This window comes from Oncorhynchus masou, chromosome 30 (assembly GCF_036934945.1).
Source record: "Oncorhynchus masou masou isolate Uvic2021 chromosome 30, UVic_Omas_1.1, whole genome shotgun sequence".
NCBI lineage: Eukaryota > Metazoa > Chordata > Actinopteri > Salmoniformes > Salmonidae > Oncorhynchus > Oncorhynchus masou.
In genome coordinates this window covers 48,068,934-48,089,328 of record NC_088241.1, presented here as the reverse complement: position 1 = coordinate 48,089,328, position 20,395 = coordinate 48,068,934, and the positions used below count along the sequence as shown (strand labels likewise).

General features: G+C 44.6%; 1 protein-coding gene across 1 annotated transcript in view; it reads left to right on the top strand.

The window, feature by feature from the left end:
• The first annotated feature begins 2,680 nt into the window (after positions 1 to 2,680).
• Positions 2,681 to 20,395, top strand: part of tlcd4a (TLC domain containing 4a) — a 127,302-nt gene continuing 109,587 nt past the window's right edge. The window contains exons 1-2 of the mRNA XM_064949193.1: positions 2,681 to 2,980; positions 3,167 to 3,299. The gene's annotated coding sequence lies outside the window, so the exon portion shown is untranslated. The remainder of the gene's footprint in view (positions 2,981 to 3,166; positions 3,300 to 20,395) is intronic.

Sequence of the window (20,395 nt, the reverse complement as noted above, 5' to 3'; positions counted from 1 at the left end):
GATATCCTTGTCTCATCGCACACCAGCGACTCCTGTGGCCAGCCGGGCACAGTGCGCGCTAACCAAGGTTGCCAGGTGCACGTTTCCTCCATACAGAACAATTTCAAAAAAGCATACAGTATTATATAGAGACATTATTGCATGGAACTCCCTTCCATCTCTTACTGCAAACCTGGTTAAAAAAAGCATATAAAGCAACACCTCACAGCTCAATGACTCTCCCCTATTTGACCCAGATAGTTTGTGTATGTATTGATATGCAGGCTATGTATGCCGTTTTTAAATGTATGCCCTTGTCTATGAATGTTCTGTATTACATCATGTTTCATGTTTTGTGTTGGACCCCAGGAAGAGTAGCTGCTGCTTTCGCAACAGCTAATGGGGATCCTAACTAAACACCAATACCTAACAACATTCCTTTACTAGGAGTATGGGTCAATAGTACCATCCACCACTGTCTAGAGCCAAGTTATCCCTAATTATTCTTAGTATACTAACCAGTGACTGTGGTTAGTAAACCTTCTGTTAACCCTGAAGGCAATTACAAACAGATAAACAATGTAGGGGATACAATTACACCAACATACACGCCCCTTCCCTGAATTACTTCCTGTAATTCTACAAATCTAAAACACAGCTCTCATACCAGAGTGCTATTACTGTGTGTACAACTGTCCAACATTGGCTTAACTTTCTAACAATATGTTTGATAAAGGAGAGATCCAAGAATTCGTTTAAGAGGCAGAACACACAATCCATCTAGGTCTGCCCCAGAGATTTCTTCTCAACGCTACTTTGGAGGTTTGGAAAAAAAAACAGATAAGGAAACGCTGTCCAGACACTTAGATCATGGTCTTGACTTTCTCACAGTTTTCTCTCACATTTTATCTAAATAATTTACTGAAAGATACTTAAAGAGGCTCGTAGTGAGTGAATCCATGGACTTTGGATAGACATGCAAAGAATTGGCCAGCCAGTAACTATATATGGACCAGGGTATCACTAAACTTGGACCACAGATATACCACCTTGGAGTAGTTCAGTGGTTATCATCAATTCTTAGTTCTTACTTTGAGTAGACTTACAACTTGCTGAAAATCTTCACATTCTAATTAAATTCAAACTTCCAATGAGTGAACGTCCTGTGTGGGTTTGGTGCATTGTGTGCTCATGCAACAGAACGACACATGATGTACAGTCCAATACAGGCTCATACCTCTGTCATCTCTCATCAGCTCAAGTACTTGTGAAGAAGTTACTGGGCGGCTCCCAAATGGCACCCTATTCCCTATATAGTGTACTACTTTTGACCAGGGCCTAAAGGCCTGCATAGGGAATAGGGAGCCATCTGGGACGCATACAATGTCTTTATCAGCTGAGAGGGGTCTGGTTTGGAGGGGATCCAGATGATCTGTAGTGTTGCTTAGCTTTGGCCCTGCTCTGCATGCATTCCACAACCACTCTGCCCAGCAGAGTTTAGAGAGATTGGCACAAATTAAAACAAGGATCTACCAACTCCATCAAGACCAAGGTTGACCAGTTTAACAGCGCTTTACACAAACATTACGGGAAGTCAAGTCATTATACCAAATGGCTGTACTTCATGCTTGGTTCTAAAGAGACAGTACAGAAACCAAAGGCAGTCAGACAGAGTCAGTATAAACCATTTGCAAAAAGAAACAGACTGACTACTGTGGTTGGGCACTGTAAAAAAAACTAAAATTATATTTAGTCTCTATCACTGTCTTTCTTGGCTGTTTTCTTTGTTAGTGTTTTCTTAAACTTTGATCATGACATTGACCCTCTTGTTCTCATTTTTTTATTTTACTAGGCAAGTCAGTTAAGAACAAATTCTTATTTTCAATGATGGCCTAGGAACAGTGGGTTAACTGCCTGTTCAGGGGCAGAACGACAGATTTTGTACCTTGTCAGCTCGGGGATTTGAACTTGCAACCTTTCGGTAACTAGTCCAATGCTCTAACCACTAGGCTACACTGCCGCCCCGGTGTAGCTCCATTGCATTTGTTCAAACACAATTTTTTCCAACATTTTACTAAGGGTCGGTAGCAGGCTGATTGGTTGGCTGATTGAACTAGTAAAGGGTGCTTTGCTATTCATGGGAAATTGTATGACTTCTTCTTCCCTCCAGGCCTGAGGGCAAAGCACAAATTCCTGCAGGCTTAGTTTTAAGAGATGGCAAATAGGAGTGGCAATATAGTCCGCTACCATCCTCAAAGGTTTTCCATTTAAATTGTTGTGCCAGATGGTTTGTCATTGTCGATAGACCACAATAATTCTTTCACCTCTTCCAAACTCACTTCACGGAATTCAAAGTTGCAATGCTTGTCTCTCATAGTTTAATCAGTTATGCAAGGACATGAAGGATCAGCATTTGTTGTTGTCATGTCCTGCCTAAGTTTACTAATCTTGGCAATGAAAATGTCATTCAATAAGTTGGCAATATCAGTGGGTTTTGTGATGAATTTTACTTGCCTAATTAAATTAAATAAAAACATTTATGAGCCATCTGATTCAATGAAGAATGTGGCTGAGTTCACCTTTTTGCCCAAAATGTAATTTATGGTGCTGTGTGCTGTATCTTGTGTGTCTAAAACCATATGAGCTCATACTCCATTATCTCTATGTTGATACTCAGAGTCTCTGACTGGAACACTCTGTGTTGAGAGGTCCCTACTTTCCTCTCATCGTCACTGCAGTGTGGCCTCCTTTCATGGATATGTGAATCTCTGTTGGAGTTGAAGGAAAGACCCCTCCTTACCGCGTTGACTCAGCCAGGAAACAATGCCCCTTCCCAGCGCTGAGGTGGGTGTGTTGGGCTGGTGTCACTGAATGCAGGACGTATGAGTTTCCTTCCCGTTGGGGCAGGTCTGTCTTACAGTATATTTTATGATTTGTAAATATTTAGTACGTGTTAGTGCATTTGTCTCCCTGGATTTTAACACGGACACAATTGTTTAAGGTAACGTCATGACAGATACTCACCATTGCACCATTGCACTCGTACTGTTATGGGCATGGCATTGTCCAAGTATAGGCCTATTCTAGAAGATTAGACTGCACTCATTCACTGACAGATTAAATAATCAATTGGATCAGCTAGAAAACAGATTGAGACAAAATAATACGAGAATATTGTCCTTAGCAGAGAACGAGGAAAAAGGGGACTTTCCAACTACGTGATCAAGCTGATATCGGAGGAGCCTGGCGTGGATGTGTCGACGGAGGACCTGGCGTGAAGCAGGAGAATGCTAAATACCCTCGCATTGTGAATCTTTAAGGTATGGAACTATCAGACCAAAGTCAACATTCTGAGGGCAAAGGAGGGACCAGAGATCAAGACAATATAAAAGAGGAAATATAGCATGTAAGTCAAGAATTGTCAAGAATAGTTCTATGAATGGGAGTGTCTGAGTGGGTGTATGTGTGGGTATATGTCTGTGCATATGAGTGGGAGAGTGAGGGAGGGTGAATGTGGATGTGTGTGGGAAGGCAGGAGAGAATGGGTGTGCAGAGACATGGGGTGGATGTTGTGTGTGAATGAATGAGAACGGATAAGTGGGTGGATGTACAGTATATAGGGGTGTAGGGGTGTATGAGAAGAGGGGAGGGGGGAAAAGACAGAGGTTGGGATAAACTGGGCCTGGGTGGGTAAGGGAGGGCAAGGGGGGGAATAGTGAGGGGATATATCCAGGGGACTGGGATGGGATGACTGGGAGGGCATCAAACACTTCTCTGAGGTGTGCGTGAGCCCTTCACTCATCCCATTTCAGTCACTCAGAGGACCCACTCACCCCAAGCAGACCCCCACTAGCCACTATACTTCAATGTAATTTGTAAGGTAATACAAACCAACCACAGTATTTAAGTGGCAGTCTTTTTTCAAAATTATGTACAATGTATGTATCCACATTGTTTTTTGGTATATTAGGAGAGGAGATAAAAAGCCCTAAAAAGGCATAGCGCCTCAAGTAAAAAGTCGTATTTTGCTTTATGTTTTTATGTTGTGTTTTTTTTGTTAAATGTCTGCTCAGCCTACATCCCCACACGCTATATACAGTTGAAGTTGGATGTTTACATACACTTAGTGTCACGACTCCCGCCGAAGTTGGCTCCCCTGCCTGTTAGGGTGGTGCTCGGCGGTCGTCGTCACCGGCCTCCTAGCCACCACCGATCCCTTTTTCCTAGTTTAGTTTAGTCTTATTAGTTGCACCTGTTCCTATTTGTGTTTTCTTGATTTTCTAGTATATTTAAGCTTGTTGGGCCCGCTCTAGTTTGTGCTCCGGACTGTTTTACCCTGTGTTTTGGGTTGGTCAGTGTTTTCCGCCCTGTGTTTGGGCATGGAATAAATTACCTATTTTTCTTGAACCCTCTGCTCTCTGCACCTGACTCCTACCTTCCACTCCTATTCATCCGTGACAGAATCCCGCACCGGTACTATGGAGTCATCAGGAGCAGCCGCACCTCCTCTCCCATCGATGGAGGACAGGGTCCTCCATCACACCACCATTCTTCACCGGACTGGGTCAGCTATGGATCAGATGATGGAGAGGATGGACCGATGGGAGAGGAGTGGCCTTCCTACCTCTCCTCCAGCGCCCCTTCCACCAGCACAACCTACCCCTGCTTCAGCATCTGGCTCCGTTGCCCTGCGTCTGACGCTCCCCAGGGAGTACGATGGGACGGCGGTTGGGTGTCAGGGGTTTCTCCTACAACTGGAGTAGTACCTAGCTGATGGACCACTACCGTTGTAGCCTCAGGGAGGACTTCCACAGGGAGCTAGCGTGTCAGGACACCACCATCTCCCTGGATGAACTGATTGCCATGTCCATTCGTCTGGACAACCTGCTGTCTGCCCGCGGGCGTCCAGAACGGGCCCTGTCAATTCCACCTCCAGGCCCTCCTGCTCCCATCCCCATGGAGTTTCGGGGAGCTGCATCGAGGGGTACCGGAGGAGGAGTTTCCTCCTGCACCAGTTGTGTTCGGCGAGGACACACTACCGATTGGTGCTGGAGGAGCCCGTCTGGAAGTCGGGAAGGCAGGCAGAGCACTACTCGTTCACCCCAGGTGAGTCAGCACCAGACTCACCCAGAGCTTCCTGTCGGCCATATGTTTTTGCAAACTTCTTTTCCTGGGTTTTCTCCTTCTCTACAGCATAAGACGCTCGTCAATTCAGGCGCAGCTGGGAACTTCATGGATCGTGGGCTCGCGCTAAGGCTAGGGATTCCCCTGGTGTCGTTAGACCAACCTTTCTCCGTGCACGCCTTAGATAGCCGACCACTGGACATGGTAACACAGGGGGATCATAAGGAGCGGATTAGTCTCTTCCTTATCGATTCACCTGTGTTTCCAGTGGTGCTGGGAATTCCCTGCCTGGCTCATCACATTCCGGTGATTTCATGGAGACAGAGGGCTTTTCAGGGGTGGTCAGAGGAATGTTCGGGCAGGTGTATAGAAGTTTCCGTAGGTGCGACTACGGTGGGTAGTCCAGACCAGGTTTCCACTGTGCGCATTCCCTCTGAATATGCCGATTTGGCTATCGCCTTCTGTAAGAAAGAGGCGACCCAATTACCACCCCATCGACGAGGGGACTGCGCGATAAACCTCCTGGAGAACGCTGCACTTCCTAGGAGTCACGTGTACCCGTTGTCCCAGGAGGAGACAGTGGCCATGGAGACATATTTTACTGAATCTCTGGGACAGGGGTACATTCGGCCCTCCACGTCACCCATCTCCTTGAACTTCTATTTTGTGAAGAAGAAAGAGGGAGGTCTGCGTCCGTGCAATGATTATAGAGGTTTAAATTCAATCACAGTGGGGTTTAGTTACCCATCACCTCTCATCGCCACGGCAGTGGAATCATTTCACGTTTCCTCACAAAACTGGACCTTAAGAGTGCGTATAACCTGGTGCGTATCCGGGGGGGAGATGAGTGGAAGACCGCATTTAGTACTACATCTGGCCATTATGAGTACCTCGTCATGCCATATGGGTTGAAGAATGCTCCAGCCGTTTTCCAATCTTTCGTAGACAAGATTCTCCGAGACCTGCACGGGCAGGGAGTGGTAGTGTACATCGATGACATACTGAACTATTCTGCCACATGCGCCGCGCACGTGTCTCTGGTGCGTATGGTACTTGGGCGACTGCTGGAGCATGACATGTACGTCAAGGCTGAGAAATGTGTGTTCTCCAAACAAGCCATTTCCTTCCTGGGTTATCATTTCCACCTCTGGGGGGTTTGATGGAGTGTGACCGCGTTACAGCTGTGTGTAATTGGCCGACTCCGACCACGGTAAAAGTGGTGCAGCGGTTTTTAGGGTTTGCCAATTACTAACCAGGGTTTTGGTCAGGTGGCTGCTCCCATTACTTCACTGCTGAAGGGAGGACCGGCACGCTTGTGCTGGTCAGCAGAGGCGGGCAGAGCTTTCAGTCATCTGAAGGAGCTGTTCACCAATGCGCACTTGTTGGCGCATCCGGACCCCTTTTTAGCGTTCATAGTGGAGGTGTACGCATCCGAGGCTGGGGTAGGAGCCGTGCTGTCACAGCGCTCGGGCGCGCCACCAAAGCTCCGCCCTTGTCCTTCTTTTTCGAAGAAGCTCGGTCCGGCGGAGTGAAACTATGACGTGGGGGACTGGGAGTTGTTAGCTGTAGTCAAGGCTCTGAAGGTGTGGAGACATTGGCTTGATGGGGCTAAGCACCCTTTCCTCATCTGGACTGACCATCGTAATCTCAAGTATATCCGGGCAGCGAGGAGACTGAATCCGCGTCAGGCTAGGTGGGCCATGCTCTTTACCCGGTTCCGTTTCACCATCTCATACCGGCCAGGCTCCCTCGGCACAAAGGCCGACGCCCTGTCCCGCCTATATGATACCGAGGAGCGGTCCATCGAGCCTATCCCCATACTTCCACCTTCATGTCTCATTGCACCGGTGGTATGGGAGGTGGACGCGGAGATCGAGAGGGCATCACGGTTGGAGCCTGCACCCCCTCAGTGTCCAGCAGGGGCTCAGTATGTGCCACGGGGTGTCCATGATAGGTTAATTCGTTGGGCCCATACACTACCCTCCTCGGGTCATCCTGGCATCTAGAGGATAGTGCGGAGTCTTAGGGGGAGGTACTGGTGGCCCACGTTGGCAAAGGACGTGAGGATGTTTCCTCCTGCTCAGTATGCGCTCAGAGCAAGGCTCCCCGACACCTGCCTAGAGTGAAGTTACAGCCCCTCCCCGTTCCGCAATGGCCGTGGTCAAACTTGTCGGTGGACTTCCTCATGGACCTCACTACGATGCTGGTCGTTGTGGATCGGTTTTCTAAGTCCTGCCGTCTCATCCCGTTGCCCGGTCTCCCTACGGCCCTGCAGACTGCGGAGGCCTTGTTTACCCATGTCTTCCGGCACTATGGGGTGCCTGAGGACATCGTTTCTGATTGGGGTCCCCAATTCACGTTTTTTGTCTCTCCCACAACGTTATTACTCTCTCCTACAGCATCCATCACAATTACATGCACATGGCCAATTATACAAATTAGGCGATGACATCATTTAGCGACTTCTAGCGACTTTTAGGACAACCAATAGCTACTTTCCATACTGATGAGTTGGTAACATTGCCTGTGGGTGTATTTCAAGTCCTAGCTTCAAACTCAGTGCCTCTACTTGACATCATGGGAAAATCAAACAAAATCACCCTAAGACCTCAGAATTTTTTTTGTAGACCTCCACAAGTCTGGTTCATCCTTGGGAACAATTTCAAAATGCCTGAAGGTACTACGTTCATCTGTACAAACAGATCTGTACGCAAGTATAAACACCATGGGACCACGCAGCCGTCATACCGCTCAGGAAGGAGATGTGTTCTGTCTCCTAGAGATGAATATACTTTGGTGCGATAAGTGTAAAACAATCCCAGAACAACAGCAAAGGACCTTGTGAAGATGCTGGAGGAAGCAACTACAAAAGTATCTCTATCCACAGTAAAAACAAAACATTGAAGCAACATCTCAAGACATCAGTCAGGAACTTAAAGCTTGGTCGCAAATGGGTCTTCCAAATGAACAATGACCCCAAGCATACTTCCAAAGTGGTGGCAAAATGTATTAAGGACAACGAAGTCAAGGTAGAGTGGCCATCACAAAGCCATGACCTCAATCCCATAGAACATTTGTGAAAAAGTGGAAACTGAATAAGTGTGTGAGAGCAAGGAGGCCAACAATCCTGACTCAGTTACACCAGCTCTGTCAGGAGGAATGGGCCAAAATTCACCCAACTTATTGAGGGAAGCTTGTGGAAGGCAATGCTACCAAAATAAATAATAGCTGAAATAAATCATTCTCTCTACTATTATTCTGACATTTCACATTCTTAGAATAAAGTGGTGATCCTAACTGACCTAAGACAGGGAATTTTTACTAGGATTAAATGTCTGGAAATGTGAAAAACTGAGTTTAAATTTATTTGGCTAAGGTGTATGTAAACTTCCGATTTCAACTGTATATACAATTTATAGAATAGCTATGTATTTAGACTATGATCCTCCCATTCTGTGGAATGCCCACCGCCCTTATTTGTCATGTCTACTAAAATATTTAACTGTTTAACTGGTTCTTCAGTGATAAACAGAACAGATAAGGTTAACTAAAGACCAACAAAATGCACCTTATCACATGGAATGTCCATGGGTTCCTTGATGGGAAAAAAAGCCTATGGTTCTTGAACACATAAAGAGATTGTCAACATATGTTGTTTTTTTTGTTGTTGTTGCAAGATGCAAGAGTTACATTTAAAAAGGAGAAATTGAACATTTAAAGAGGAGCTGGGTTGGAGATGCCTTTGCTCCCACCTACTGTAGAAATAACAGAGATTTAGGCATTCTCATAAATAAGAATACAACATGTACATTTATATCCCAGCATATGGACCAGGAAGGCAATTTTCTAATATTGAATTGTACCTTACATGGTGACAAATACACTTTGATTTCATTGTACATCCCACCAGCGGGGGAATCTGGTGTTTTTAGTTATAATTAATTTTAGATAGAATTTACTGAACACAAATATAAACTCAACATGCTACAATTTCAACGAATTACAGTTCATGTAAGGCAATCAGTCAATTAAAATAAATAAATTAGGTCCTAATCTATGGATTTTACATGATTGGGAAGGGATGCAGCCATGGGTGGGCCTAGGCCACCCATTGCTGCAATGGCCCACCCACTGCTGAGCCAGGCCCAGCCATTCAGAATGAGTTTTTCCCAACAAATGGGCTTTATTACAGACAGAAATTCTCCTCAATTTCATCAGTTACCCGGGTGGCTGGTCTCAGACGATGCCGCAGGTGAAGAAGCTGGATGTTGAGGCCCTGGGCTGGTTGGACGTACTGACCAATTCTCTAAAACAGTTCTGGCAACAGCTCTGGTGGACATTGCAGCTGTCAGCATGTCAAGTGCACGCTCCCTCAAAACTTGAGACATCTGTGGCATTGTGTTGTGCGTCAAAACTGCACATTTGGTGCAGGAGAATGCAGACATTTTACGTGTCCCAAATGATTGTGTTATGTTTAGGTTTGTTTGTTTATTTGCGTTGTTTGTAACTTATTTTTTCACTTATTTTGTACATAAGGTTGCGCTTCCATCTCTTATGACTGAAAATAACTTCTGGACATCAGGACTGCGATTACTCACCACAGACTGGCATAATCCTCTTTTTCCTTTACCAAGTCTGACAAGCCCAATGCGAATGATATACTGCTTTCTCAGGAACAGGCCCCGATCCTCGTGATTTGCGTGAAGAGGAGGTGGAGAAAAAGAGGCTGCCTTCTGAGAATTCGTAGGTGATCGAATAAACCTCCACTTCCTTCCATTCTGCTAACAAACGTGCAATCTTTGGAGAACAAAGTAGATGACCTATATGGGAGATTGAACTACCAGCTGGATGTTCAAAACTGTAATATCTTATGCTTCACAGAGTCATGGCTGAATGACGACACTATCAACATACAGCTGGCTGGCGTCCCGGGTGGCGCAGTGGTTAAGGGCGCTGTACTATCAGAGACCCTGGGTTCGCGCCCAGGCTCCGTCGTAACCGGCCACGACCGGGAGGTCCGTTGGGCGACGCACAATTGGCCTAGCGTCGTCTGGGTTAGGGAGGGCTAGGGATGTCGGTAGGGATGTCCTTGTCTCATCGCACACCAGCGACTCCTGTGGCGGGCCGGGCGCAGCGCGCGCTAACCAAGGTTGCCAGGTGCACAGTGTTTCCTCCGACACATTGGTGCGGCTGGCTTCTGGGTTGGATGCGCGCTGTGTTAAGAAGCAGTGCGGCTAGGTTGGGTTGTGTATCGGAGGACGCATGACTTTCAACATTCGTCTCTCCCGAGCCCGTACGGGAGTTGTAGCGATAAGACAAGATAGTAGCTACTACAACAATTGGACACTACGAAATTGGGGAGAAAAAGGGAAGAAAGAAAACACAACTGGCTGGTTATACGCTGCACCGGCAGGATAGAACAGCGGCGTCTGGTAAGACAAGGGACGGTGGACTATGTATTTGTTTCAATAACCGCTACTGCACGATGTCTAAGGAAGTCTCGAGCAATTGCTCACCTGAGGTAGAGTATCTCATGATAAGCTGTAGACCACACTAACTACCTAGAGAGTTTTCATCTGTATTTTTCGTAGCTGTTTACATACCACCACAGTCAGAGGCTGGCACTAAGACTGTATTGAATGAGCTGTATTCGGCCATAAGCAAACAAGAAAACGCTCACCCAGAGGCGGCGCTCCTAGTAGCCGGGACTTTAATGCAGGAAACTTAAATCTGTTTTGACCAAATATCAGCATATTAAATGTGCAACAAGAGGTAAAAAAAACTCTGGACCACCTTTACTCCACACATAGAGACACATACAATGCTCTCCCTCGTCCTCCATTTGGCAAATCTGACCATAATTCTATCCTCCTGATTCCTGTTTACAAGCTAAAATTAAAGCAGGAAGCACCAGTAACTAGATTAATAAAAAAGTGGTCAGGTGAAGGACTGTTTTGCGATCACAGACTGGAACATGTTCCAGGATTCTTCCTATGGCATTGAGGAGTACACCACATCAGTCACTGGCTTTGTCAATAAGTGCATAGAGGACGTCGTACATACCCCAACCAGAAGCCATAGATTACAGGCAACATCCTCACTAAGCTAAAGGCTAGAGCTGCCGCTTTCAAGGAGCGGGACTCTAACCCGGAAGCTTCTAAGAAATCCAACTATGCCCTCCGACGAACCATCAAACAGGCAAAGCGTCAATGCAGGACTAAGATTGAATCGTACTACACCGGCTCTGACGCTTGTCGTATGTGGCAGGGCTTGCAAACCATTTCAGCTAAACTACTTCTATGCTAGCTTCGAGGCAAATAACACTGAAACATGCATGAGAGCACCAGCTGTTCCGGAAGACTGTGATCATGCTCTCTGTAGCCGATGTAAGTAAGATCTTTAAACAGATCAACATTCACAAGGCCGCAGGGCCAGACGGATTTCCAGGACGTGTACTGCGAGCATGCGCTGACCAACTTGCAAGTGTCTTCACTGACATTTTCAACCTCTCCCTGTCCGAGTCTGTAATACCAACATTTTTTAAGCAGACCACCATAGTGCCGGTGCCGAAGAACACTAAGGTAATCTTCCTAAATGTCTACCGACCCGTAGCACTCACGTCTGTAACCGTGAAGTGCTTTGAAAGGCTGGTCATGGCTCACATCGACACCATTATCCCAGAAATCCTAGACCCATTCCAATTTGCATACCGTCCCAACAGATCTACAGATGATGCAATCTCTATTGCACTCCCCACTGCCCTTTCCCACCTGGACAAAAGGAACATCTATGTGAGAATGCTATTCATTGACTACAGCTCACCGTTCAACACCCTAGTGCCCTCAAAGGTCATCAATAAGCTAAGGACCCTGGGACTAAACACCTCCCTCTGCAACTGGATCCTGGACTTCCTGGTGGGCCGACCCCCCCAGGTGGTAAGGGTAGGTAACAACACATCTGCCACACTGATCCTCAACACAGGGGCCCTCCTGGAGTGCGTGCTCTGTCCCCTCCTGTACTCCCTGTTCACTCATGAATGCACGGCCATGCACGACTCCAACACCATCATTAAGTTTGCCGATGACACAACAGTGGTAGGCCTGATCACTGACATCGCCGAGACAGCCTATAGGGAGGAGGTCAAAGACCTGGCCGTGTGGTGCCAGGACAACAACCTCTCCCTCAACGTGATCAAGACAAAGGAGATGATTGTGGACTACAGGAAAAAGAGGACTGAGCACTCCCCCATTTCTCATCAACGAGGCTGTCGTGGTTCCAAGGTCCTTGGTGTCCACATCACCAACAAACTGACATGGTCCAAGCACACCAAGACAGTGGTGAAGAGGGCACGACAAAACCTATTGCCCCTCAGGAGACTGAAAATATTTGGCATGGGTCCTCATATCCTTAAAATGTTCTACAGCTGCATCATCGAGAGCATCCTGACTGGTTGCATCACCGCCTGGTATGGCAACTGCTCGGCCTCTGACCGCAAGGCACGACAGAGGGTACATCACTGGGGCAAAGCTTCCTGCCATCCAGGATCTCTATACCAGGAGTGTCAGACGAAGGCCCTAAAGTGTCAAAGACACCAGCTACCCTAGTCATAGACGGTTCACTCTGCTACCGCACAGCAAGCGGTAACGGAGCACCAAGTCTAGGTCCAAGAGGCTTCTAAAACAGCTTCTACCCCCAAGCCATAAGACTCCTGAACACCTAATCAAATGGCTACCCAGACTATTTGCATTCCCCCCCCCCCCCTCTTTTTTACCGCTGATACTCTCTGTTGCTGTCATATATGCATGGTCACTTTAATAACTCTACCTACATGTACATATTACCTCAACTAACTGGTGACCCCGCACATTGACTCTGTACTGGTACCTTCTTGTATATAGTCTCGCTATTGTTATTTTACTGCTGCTCTTTAATTACTTGTCACTTTTATTTCTTATTCTTATCTGTATATTTCTCGTAAGTAAGCATTTCACTGTAAGGTCTACCTGTTGTATTCGGCACATGTGACTAATAACATTTGATTTGATTTGATTTTAGAGTGGCTTTTAATTGTCCACAGTACAAGATGCACCTGTGTAATGATTGTGCTGTTGATCAGCTTCTTGATATGTCACACCTGTCAGGTGGATAAATTATCTTGGAAAATGAAAAATGCTCACTAACCGGGATGTAAACAAATGTGTACAAAACATTTGAGAGAAATAAGCTTTTTGTGTTTAACAAATCAAAATATATTTTAGATTCTTCAAAGTACCTACCCTTTGCCTTGATGACAGCTTTGCACACTCTTGGCATTCTCTCAACCAGCTTCACCTGGAATGATTTTCCAACAGTCTTGAAGGAGATCCCACATATGCTGAGCATCGTTGGCTGCGGTCCAACTCATTCCAAACCATCTCAATTGGGTTGAGGTCGGGTGATTGTAGAGGCCAGGTCATCTGATGCAACACCCCGTCACTCTCCTTGTTCAAATAGCCCTTACACAGCCTGGAAGTGTGTTGGGTCATTGTGTGTTGAAAAACAAATGATAGTCCTCCTACGCAGAAACCAGATGGGAGGGCGTATCGCTGCAGAATGCTGTGGTAGCCATGCTGATTAATTGTGCATTGAATTCTAAAGAAATCACTGACAGAGTCAACAGCAAAGCACCACCACATAATCACACCTCCATGTTTCATGGTGGGAACCTCACATGTGGAGATCATCCATTCTCCTACTCTGTCTCACAAAGACCCGGCGTAAGGGACCAAAAATCTCAAAGTTGGACTCATCAGACCAAAGGACAGATTTCCACCGGTCTAATGTCCATTGCTGTGTTTCTTGGCCCAAGTAAGTCTCTTTTTCTTATTGGTGTACTTTAGTAGTGGTTTCTTTGCAGAAATTTGGCAATCAAGGCTTGATTCACACAGTCTCCTCTGAACAGTTGATGTTGAGTTGTGTCTTACTTGAACTCTGAGGTGCAGTTAATAGCTGATTTCTGAGGCTGGTAACTCTAATGAACTTATCCTCTACAGCAGAGGTATCTCTGGGTCTTCCATTCCTGTGATGGTCCTCATGAGAGACAGTTTCATCTTAGCGCTTGATGGTTTTTGCGATTGCACTTGAAGTTCTTGAAATTTGACGGATTCACTGACCTTCATGTCTTAAAGGGGCGGCAGGGTCGCCTAGTGGTTAGAGTGTTGGACTAGTAACCGAAAGGTTGCAAGTTCAAATCCCTGAGCTGATAAGGTACAAATCTGTCGTTCTGCCCCTGAACAGGCAGTTAGCCCACTGTTCCTTGGCCGTCATTGAAAATAAGAATTTGTTCTTAACTGACTTGCCTAGTTAAATAAAAATTAAATACAAAGTAATGATAGACTGTTGTTGCTCTTTGCTTATTTATTTATTTTTATTTCACCTTTATTTAACCAGGTAGGCTAGTTGAGAACAAGTTCTCATTTACAACTGCGACCTGGCCAAGATAAAGCATAGCAGTGTGAACAGACAACACAGAGTTACACATGGAGTAAACAATTAACAAGTCAATAACAGAGTAGAAAAAAAGGGGGGTCTATATACAATGTGTGCAAAAGGCATGAGGAGGTAGGCGAATAATTACAATATTGCAGATTAACACTGGATTGATAAATGGTCATGTACAGGTAGAGATATTGGTGTGCAAAAGAGCAGAAAAGTAAATAAATAAAAACTGTGGGGATGAGGTAGGTGAAAATGGGTGGGCTATTTACCAATAGATTATGTACAGCTGCAGCGATCGGTTAGCTGCTCAGATAGCTGATGTTTGAAGTTGGTGAGGGAGATAAAGGTCTCCAACTTCAGCGATTTTTGCAATTCGTTCCAGTCACAGGCAGCAGAGTACTGGAACGAAAGGCGGCCGAATGAGGTGTTGGCTTTAGGGATGATCAGTGAGATACACCTGCTGGAGCGCGTGCTACGGATGGGTGTTGCCATCGTAACCAGTGAACTGAGATAAGGCGGAGCTTTACCTAGCATGGCCTTGTAGACGACCTGGAGCCAGTGGGTCTTGCGACGAATATGTAGCGAGGGCCAGCCGACTAGAGCATACAAGTCGCAGTGGTGGGTAGTATAAGGTGCTTTAGTGACAAAACTGATGGCACTGTGATAAACTGCATCCAGTTTGCTGAGAAGAGTGTTGGAAGCAATTTTGTAGATGACATCGCCAAAGTCGAGGATTGGTAGGATAGTCAGTTTTACTAGGGTAAGCTTGGCAGCGTGAGTGAAGGAGGCTTTGTTACGGAATAGAAAGCTGACTCTTGATTTGATTTTCGATTGGAGATGTTTGATATGGGTCTGGAAGGAGAGTTTGCAGTCTAGCCAGACACCTAGGTACTTATAGGTGTCCACATATTCAAGGTCGGAACCATCCAGTGTGGTGATGCTAGTCGGGCAAGCGGGTGCAGGCAGCGATCGGTTGAAAAGCATGCATTTGGTTTTACTAGCGTTTAAGAGCAGTTGGAGGCCACGGAAGGAGTGTTGTATGGCATTGAAGCTCGTTTGGAGGTTAGATAGCACAGTGTCCAATGACGGGCCGAAAGTATATAGAATGGTGTCGTCTGCGTAGAGGTGGATCAGGGAATCGCCCGCAGCAAGTGCAACATCATTGATATATACAGAGAAAAGAGTCGGCCCGAGAATTGAACCCTGTGGCACCCTATCTGAGCTGTTTTTGCCATAATATGGACTTGGTCTTTTACCAAATACAGCTATCTTCTGTATACCACCCCTACCTTGTCACAACATAACTGATTGGCTCAAACACATTAAGAAAGAAAGAAATTCCACAAATTAACTTTTAAAAAGGCACACCTGTTAATTGAAAGGCATTCCAGGTTACTACCTCATGAAGCTGGTTGAGAGAATGCCAAGCGTGTGCAAAGCTGTCATCAAGGCAAATGGTGGCTACTTTGAAGCATCTCAAATATAAAACCTTTTTTGATTTATTTAACAATTTTTTTGGTTAATACATGATTCCATATGTGTTATTTCATAGTTTTGATGTCTTCACTATTATTCTACAAAAATCCTGAAATTAGTAGCTGTGTCAAAACATTTGACTGTTACTGTATATTAGATCAAATCCAGACAGGAACTATTATTCTAGCAGTTGACCTGAATCATATAGTCGATAAGATTGACAGACATAGTAATAAAAAATAAAAGTTTACAAATAATTTACAGGACACCTGGAGATTGCTATTCCCAACTACAAAATACTATTCCTTTTTTTAAAGAAAAGTTCATCAAGAATTAAAAGAAAAACTATTCTCCAAAAATGCACTCAACTATTTACTGGATTAGAACATTCATGATATAATGATATCGGATCATTCTCTTTTATCATGTTTAATAACACCACTAGAAAATATATTTAGTGACAGAGTTTGGAGAATGAACAGAGCGCCTCTTCTGGACCTGAAAAATATTAAATACGTGAATGAAAACATTTCAAGCTTTACCATTACCATTAAATGTAGACATGGAGGACAGAGAAGGTGTACATTAGGGGAATGGTCATTTCATATTGGGCAAAAGTTCAATGTGATTTAGAAATTAAAATTTAAGAAAAAGAAATCACTATCTTAGAAGAAGCCTATAAAAATCTGAAACAAAGGTGAAGAAGAAAATACAATTTCTGAACTTAAGCAGAAATACCATCATTTCATTCTGAAGAGAGTGAACAACTACAGGTTAAACTCAAATAAAGCATACTACTTTGTCAAATAAACATAATTCATATCTTGCAGTTCTCACAAAATGATTACATGTTAAACCAGTTATTATTTTAAGAGTTAAAGATACAGAAGCTGCAATTACAAACAATAAAAAGATGAATGACCATTTTAAAATCTTCGATGAAAATGTAAAATAAATCAAAATTACGTATCCTGTTGCCTTCTTAGACTCAACAACTCGGAAGCAACCTATCAGCAGTCAAAAAAATGATTATTAAAAACAGAGATCACCCAGGAAGAAATATTAGATACTGTTAAAACATTCACACAGAGAAAAGCACCAGGAATGGATGGCTTTCCCATAGAACATTGCCCCCCTATTTACACAAATGACAACACACATCACTCAATTCAGCACTTCCTAGTTCCATTTATCAAACTATTATTTCAGTTATATTAAAACCAGGAAAATCGGGAGAGTCCCCTGCTGATTATAGACCCATAAGTATAATAAATTGTGACAATAAAATAACAATAATATTTTGGACATCAGAGCAACCTTGAGGGAATCTTATTTGGGTCACAAAAGGATGATTGGTAAGATATACAAACTCTTGCAGAGAGCATATCGAACTGACAATGTCTTACAAAAAATATATAAACTATTGATGGAAGGAATGTTGGAGCATAACTAATTCAATTACAGTTAACTAAAATGTATGCTTTATCCAGTATAAACGAATGTATAGAATGTATTATACAAGAGACAAAGTTCTACAGCACAATGGCAGAGTCATGTCTCAAGTGTAAAACTAATAATGATTCAATAATCCATGCTTTCTTGGAACGCTACCAAGTCCGGAAGTTGTGGGCGGAGCTAGGAAGATGGCTGCCAGAAGTATTACAATGTACACTTACTTTTAATCCATCTGTCTGCATATTTCAAAACATGGTCTATGGGGGTGTAGTGAGATATCCAATGGGTTGAACGATTCTCTAATCATCACTCATCTTGAAAAAAAGTATACTAAAAACTGAGTCAATCAATCCGCCATCATTAACACAATGCCAAAATCTAATAATTTATTACTGAAATAGCATGGGCGATCGAGAAAAACAAATTGATACAATTTACAGTAAGTCCAAGTGGAAAACAATAATGCAGGTACTAGGGGTGGGGGTGTGAGCATGCAGGTCTGGGCAGATGAGATGTAGTCATTGTTTGTGTGTGTCTGTAAGTTGTTGTTCGTATGTAATATATGCTTTGTTTTTGTGTAAAAATATACACTGCACAAAGAAATAAAGGGAACACTTAAACAACACAATGTAACTCCAAGTCAATCACACTTCTATGAAATCAAACTGTCCACTTAGGAAGCAACACTGATTGACAATACATTTCACATGCTGTTATGCAAATGGAATAGACAACAGGTGGAAATGATAGGCAATTAGCAAGACACCCCCAATAAAGGAGTGGTTCTGCAGGTGATAACCACAGACCACTTCTCAGTTCCTATGCTTCCTGGCTGATGTTTTGGTCACTTTTGAATGCTGGCGGTGCTTTAACTCTACTGGTAGCATGAGACAGAGTCTACAACCCACACAAGTGGCTCAGGTAGTGCAGCTCATCCAGGATGACACATCAATGCGAGCTGTGGCAAGAAGGTTTGCTGTGTCTGTCAGCGTAGTGTCCAGAGCATGGAGGCCCTACCAGGAGACAGGCCAGTACATCAGGAGATGTGGAGGAGGCCGTAGGAGGGCAACAACCCAGCAGCAGGACCGCTACCTCCGCCTTTGTGCAAGGAGGAGCAGGAGGAGCACTGTCAGAGCCCTGCAAAATGACCTCCAGCAGGCCACAAATGTGCATGTGTCTGCTCAAACGGTCAGAAACAGACTCCATGAGGGTGGTATGAGAGCCTGAAGTCCACAGGTGGGGGTTGTGCTTCCAGCCCAACACCGTGCAGGACGTTTGGCATTTGCCAGAGAACACCAAGATTGGCAAATTCGCCACTGGCGCCCTGTGCTCTTCACAGATGAAAGCAGGTTCACACTGAGCACATGTGACAGACGTGACAGTCTGGAGACGCCTTGGACAACGTTCTGCTGACTGCAACATCCTCCAGCATGACCGGTTTGGCGGTGTGTCAGTCATGGTGTGGGGTGGCATTTCTTTGGGGGGCCACACAGCCCTCCATGTGCTCGGCAGAGGTAGCCTGACTGCCATTAGGTACCGAGATGAGATCCTCAGACCCCTTGTGAGACCATATGCTGGTGCGGTTGGCCCTGGGTTCCTCCTAATGCAAGACAATGCTAGACCTCATGTGGCTGGAGTGTGTCAGCAGTTCCTGCAAGAGGAAGGCATTGATGCTATGGACTGGCCCGCCCGTTCCCCAGACCTGAATCCAATTGAGCACATCTGGGACATCATGTTTGGCTCCATCCACCAACGCCACGTTGCACCACAGACTGTCCAGGAGTTGGCGGATGCTTTAGTCCAGGTCTGGGAGGAGATCCCTCAGGAGACCATCCGCCACCTCATCAGGAGCATGCCCAGGCGTTGTAGGGAGGTCATACAGGCACGTGGAGGCCACACAAACTACTGAGCCTCATTTTGACTTGTTTTAAGGACATTACATCAAAGTTGGATAAGCCTGTAGTGTGGTTTTCCACTTTAATTTTGAGTGTGACTCCATAACCAGACCTCCATGGGTTGATAAATTTGATTTCCATTGATAATTGTTGTGTGATTTTGTTGTCAGCACATTCAACTATGTAAAGAAAAAAGTATTTAATAAGAATATTTCATTCATTCAGATCTAGGATGTGTTATTTTAGTGTTCCCTTTATTTTTTTTATATATTCTATTTAAAAAATCAAGCAGATTCTAAACCTCCCAGCATATAAATCACAATCACACATTTATGACTCCAATTGTTTATATAATATGTTTTTATGATATAACTATTCTAAAGACCTAGTCGTGTAATCGAGCCATGCACGTCTCATATTACAGTTAGTTAGTTAGTTAGTTAGTTAGTTAGTTAGTCAGTCCCATGAAGGTGAGTACACGGCATGCCACAGGGTTGTGCAATCTCTGCCAGGTCTTTAGAACAATGAGGTCTTTGTTACTGTAGTGCGTGAGACTATTGCCCCACCCAAGGCCACCGGCAGGTATCTGGTGAATCCAGCCTGGTCCCAGATCTGTTTGTGTTGTCTTGGCAATTCCTATGACAATGACCATAAAAGTTAGCAAATCAACACAAACAGATCTGGGACCAGACCATGGTACCTCCACTCTACTCAGGAACAGGTTCAACTCTATTTTTGGGCTGTCATGCAGTTGATTGGACAATTTAGCAACTTGATGTGATGACTGCTCCGGGCACACAATTATTGTTTTAAGTTCAAAGTTGGTTTTGGCATTAATCACATAAAACAAACTCATAATGTATATTTAAAATGTAACTGAAGCCAACAAACAAGTTATCTATGTGGCATCACTATTAGTCAGAAACATTTATTGTATTGTCAAAATGGACTACAAAGTGTAAATAGGATAATTTCATTAATAAAGTCGG